This window comes from Schistocerca cancellata, unplaced genomic scaffold, assembly GCF_023864275.1.
Source record: "Schistocerca cancellata isolate TAMUIC-IGC-003103 unplaced genomic scaffold, iqSchCanc2.1 HiC_scaffold_326, whole genome shotgun sequence".
Lineage (NCBI taxonomy): Eukaryota > Metazoa > Arthropoda > Insecta > Orthoptera > Acrididae > Schistocerca > Schistocerca cancellata.
Window position 1 is genome coordinate 40,001 of NW_026046344.1, and position 5,000 is coordinate 45,000.

Consider the following 5,000-nt stretch of genomic DNA (forward strand, 5'->3'; position numbering starts at 1 on the left):
GTCCCCCGCAACATGACCTGCTGCACCGATGATACCGCCATCTATGAGACGCCACGCCGACTACGACATCGCTAGGTCCCACAGTGCCCATTTTCCGACGCCACCCACAAAGCCTGCATCATCTGCCCACCACAGGAGCCCCAACGCCTGTGCCTGCGTCGCACGAAGTCGTCGACCGACAATCGCTCCACCCGCACCCGCACGTGCCCCACCCCAACCGCCCAAATCGCAACTCCAGCGGATGAACGGCGGACTCTTCCCGCACTCGTAACGTGCAATCCGCCCCTATATCTTGCGTTTCATGAAGAGTTATATCGAATATGCCATATTCCCGCTGTCCCTATACATGCTGTAAGTAGCTCGCTTGCTACAGCAGCAGCAGCACCACCTCCGCGCGCTTCCCTGGGGGCACTGAACCGCAGGACGCGAGACCCCACGCCCAGTGGCAAACAGGGCTCCTCTCAGAATATAGACGGTCCTCCGATACTCCATCTTTGGTACAAGGCAACCATTCCGCTGTAAATCAGTACGTCACTCGTAGTTCAGTCACCTCACAGCACTGCTCAGTAAACTATGCAGGCCCACATAGATAGATTATATACGCAAATGCCCCTATACATGCTGAACGTCCGTACACACAAAATGAACCACACGTCAGCCACACACTCTATCACACACTACTCTCTGCCTGTAACAGACACAGATACAACAACTAAGCACCAGCATGGACCAACGTCCGGTGCATCCTATCCGCCACAGTACACCAACTACGCTATGATAACCAGACCGGGAGGTCCAATCATAAAACAGAATACCCCACTCGTCCGACAACCACAATTGCTCAGAGAAGCCACCAACACCCACACATGTCCTACACAGGGGTGCACCCAACATCACCACACTGCCTCGTCTTACAGCACAAACACACTGGCAGGAATGAAACACACAGGTCTGCCGCAACCACAGACACGGCTCGCCCCCTCTCACTAGCGAAAAGCGCATCCCGACGTGACATAACTCCTTTGACACACTGACGCTGCCTCGGGCATCCACGTCCTACGGTCGATATCAACGAACCTCACCCCCCCCCCCCCACAACACGCCATCCCATACCACATTGTGTACCGTACCCAAACCTAACGTGTACTGTACTACAACGCAATGTGTACCATAACACAACCCAGTTTGTACCTTAACCTAACCTATGTCACCTTAACCTAACCTATGTCACCTTAACCTAACCTATGTCACCTTAACCTAACCTATGTCACCTTAACCTAACCTATGTCACCTTAACCTAACCTATGTCACCTTAACCTAACCTATGTCACCTTAACCTAACCTATGTCACCTTAACCTAACCTATGTCACCTTAACCTAACCTATGTCACCTTAACCTAACCTATGTCACCTTAACCTAACCTATGTCACCTTAACCTAACCTATGTCACCTTAACCTAACCTATGTCACCTTAACCTAACCCATCTTGCACCTTAACCTAACCCATCTTGCACCTTAACCTAACCCATCTTGCACCCTAACCTATGTTGCACCTTAACCTAACCTGTGTTGCACCTTAACCTACCTCAATTTGCACCGCAATGTAACTCAATTTGCACCGCAATGTAACTCAATTTGCACCGCAATGTAACTCAATTTGCACCGCAATGTAACTCAATTTGCACCGCAATGTAACTCAATTTGCACCGCAATGTAACTCAATTTGCACCGCAATGTAACTCAATTTGCACCGCAATGTAACGCAATTTGCACCGCAATGTAACGCAATTTGCACCGCAATGTAACGCAATTTGCACCGCAATGTAACTCAATTTGCACCGCAATGTAACGCAATTTGCACCGCAATGTAACGCAATTTGCACCGCAATGTAACGCAATTTGCACCGCAATGTAACGCAATTTGCACCGCAATGTAACGCAATTTGCACCGCAATGTAACGCAATTTGCACCGCAATGTAACGCAATTTGCACCGCAATGTAACGCAATTTGCACCGCAATGTAACGCAATTTGCACCGCAATGTAACGCAATTTGCACCGCAATGTAACGCAATTTGCACCGCAATCTACCCCCAAGTTGTGCCTTAACCTAACCCACGTTGTGCCTTAACCTAACCCACGTTGTGCCTTAACCTAACCCACGTTGTGCCTTAACCTAACCCACGTTGTGCCTTAACCTAACCCACGTTGTGCCTTAACCTAACCCACGTTGTGCCTTAACCTAACCCACGTTGTGCCTTAACCTAACCCACGTTGTGCCTTAACCTAACCCACGTTGTGCCTTAACCTAACCCACGTTGTGCCTTAACCTAACCCACGTTGTGCCTTAACCTAACCCACGTTGTGCCTTAACCTAACCCACGTTGTGCCTTAACCTAACCCACGTTGTGCCTTAACCTAACCCAAGTTGTGCCTTAACCTAACCCAAGTTGTGCCTTAACCTAACCCAAGTTGTGCCTTAACCTAACCCAAGTTGTGCCTTAACCTAACCCAAGTTGTGCCTTAACCTAACCCAAGTTGTGCCTTAACCTAACCCAAGTTGTGCCTTAACCTAACCCAAGTTGTGCCTTAACCTAACCCAAGTTGTGCCTTAACCTAACCCAAGTTGTGCCTTAACCTAACCCAAGTTGTGCCTTAACCTAACCCAAGTTGTGCCTTAACCTAACCCAAGTTGTGCCTTACCCTGCTCTGTAATTGGCATATGACACGTTACAGTAATGTATTGTCCAACCGCAACCCGCTCAGAATGTTGTGTACACAGCTACGTGTCATCTCCCCATAACAGCTGCATTGCAGTGTGGTACGCCATAGAGACGTGTGGGAGTAATGGACGCAGTGGATGGCGATCAGCATGAGCCGTCTGTTCATGTAGTGGCGCGTGTATGCAGACGTAGTAGTCTCTTCTCACACAATGTGATAGCACGGTGCCCCGCGTTCCACATCTGCGACATGCTACAGAGGCCGGTTGACAGTTGGTCGCGCAGTGGACATCGCATACGTACGGGGGCACCTTCCACGTGCCCTCTAGTCGGGCACATTTTGTTGCGTGGATGTGAGCGGATGTAGTGTGTCTTGACACCTGACAGGCAGGCATGCAATAATAGTTGACTTTGCAAACGGGGATGGACGTGTACGTTTACTGGTGACGTTACGCAAATGAACAACTGGTAACCCGTTGTGGTGCGGTTGTCCTTGCTGGAGGTACATCTGTGAGGGCAACGATCGGTACAGCTACGAAGCGGTCCCCACCATACCAACGAACGTGAATGTGAATCTGGGTGTGAAGCGATACGCGGCTGTGGGTGGGTGGGACTGTCCCCGGCCGGTGAGGGGGGGCCGCCCGGCGTGCTGGCCGCGCGGTGCGTGGGCGCACGCGCTACAGCCGGCTGGTGGGGGCGCCCAGTGGCAGGCGCGCCGGCCGACGGACGCGGCAGGCGGCGCAGCTGCGCGCCGGGGCACCCTGCGCGCGGCGCCGTGCAGCCAAAGTGGGTCCTCGCCGGCCCGGTGCGAAGCGCGGTGGACATCTGCAGTGTGCTGGTCCGATTGAGGACTGTGTGCGTTGAGGATGCGCCGCCGCCCGGCACTCGGCGCCGCGACGCCGTCTGCTGCTCGGTCGCCCCAGCGGTTCTCGCTGGTGGTTTGTATCGCAGTTGTGCAGACGTGTTGGCACGTGCGCTGTGCTGGGAGAGTTCGCTTCGGCACCCACGTGGGGCCTTTGCCCTTCTGTGGCGCTGGCGTTGGAGCTGCCGGTCACCGTAGGTGGCGCGTGTTGTCTCCCGCCGGCAATGCCACGACAGCACGCTCCCGGGCCTCTGTCGGCAGCGGCAAGCTCAGTTGGGAGCACGGGTGGTCGCACCTAAAGCGTCTACTCGCCTAACTCCGGGCGATTGCGCCTCTCTCGAACCCGACCAAGTACTTAGGACGGCGCTGCGCGCCGCCGGGACCTGAGAGGGTTTCGAGGTGTATTGTGCAGGGGAGCTCAGCCTCCTCCTGTTTGCAGAATAATTGAGCGGACGCTTGCGTGTTCGCGCGGGCCTCTGGGACACACTCCCGGGCGGCCGGCTGCTCAGCTCTAGTTGACGCAGCTCCCTGGTTGATCCTGCCAGTAGTCATATGCTTGTCTCAAAGATTAAGCCATGCATGTCTCAGTACAAGCCGCATTAAGGTGAAACCGCGAATGGCTCATTAAATCAGTTATGGTTCCTTAGATCGTACCCACGTTACTTGGATAACTGTGGTAATTCTAGAGCTAATACATGCAAACAGAGTCCCGACCAGAGATGGAAGGGACGCTTTTATTAGATCAAAACCAATCGGTCGGCTCGTCCGGTCCGTTTGCCTTGGTGACTCTGAATAACTTTGGGCTGATCGCACGGTCCTCGTACCGGCGACGCATCTTTCAAATGTCTGCCTTATCAACTGTCGATGGTAGGTTCTGCGCCTACCATGGTTGTAACGGGTAACGGGGAATCAGGGTTCGATTCCGGAGAGGGAGCCTGAGAAACGGCTACCACATCCAAGGAAGGCAGCAGGCGCGCAAATTACCCACTCCCGGCACGGGGAGGTAGTGACGAAAAATAACGATACGGGACTCATCCGAGGCCCCGTAATCGGAATGAGTACACTTTAAATCCTTTAACGAGTATCTATTGGAGGGCAAGTCTGGTGCCAGCAGCCGCGGTAATTCCAGCTCCAATAGCGTATATTAAAGTTGTTGCGGTTAAAAAGCTAGTAGTTGGATTTGTGTCCCACGCTGTTGGTTCACCGCCCGTCGGTGTTTAACTGGCATGTATCGTGGGACGTCCTGCCGGTGGGGCGAGCCGAAGGCGTGCGACCGCCTCGTGCCTGTTCGTGCGTCCCGAGGCGGACCCCGTTGAAATCCTACCAAGGTGCTCTTTATTGAGTGTCTGGGTGGGCCGGCACGTTTACTTTGAACAAATTAGAGTGCTTAAAGCAGGCAAGCCCGCCTGAATACTGT

General features: G+C 53.4%; 1 non-coding gene across 1 annotated transcript in view; it reads left to right on the forward strand.

The window, feature by feature from the left end:
• The first annotated feature begins 4,108 nt into the window (after positions 1-4,108).
• LOC126117683 (small subunit ribosomal RNA) overlaps positions 4,109-5,000 on the forward strand; it is a 1,909-nt gene continuing 1,017 nt past the window's right edge. The window contains exon 1 of the ribosomal RNA XR_007525546.1: positions 4,109-5,000. This exon is cut by the window's right edge and continues 1,017 nt beyond it. This is a non-coding gene — a ribosomal RNA (small subunit ribosomal RNA).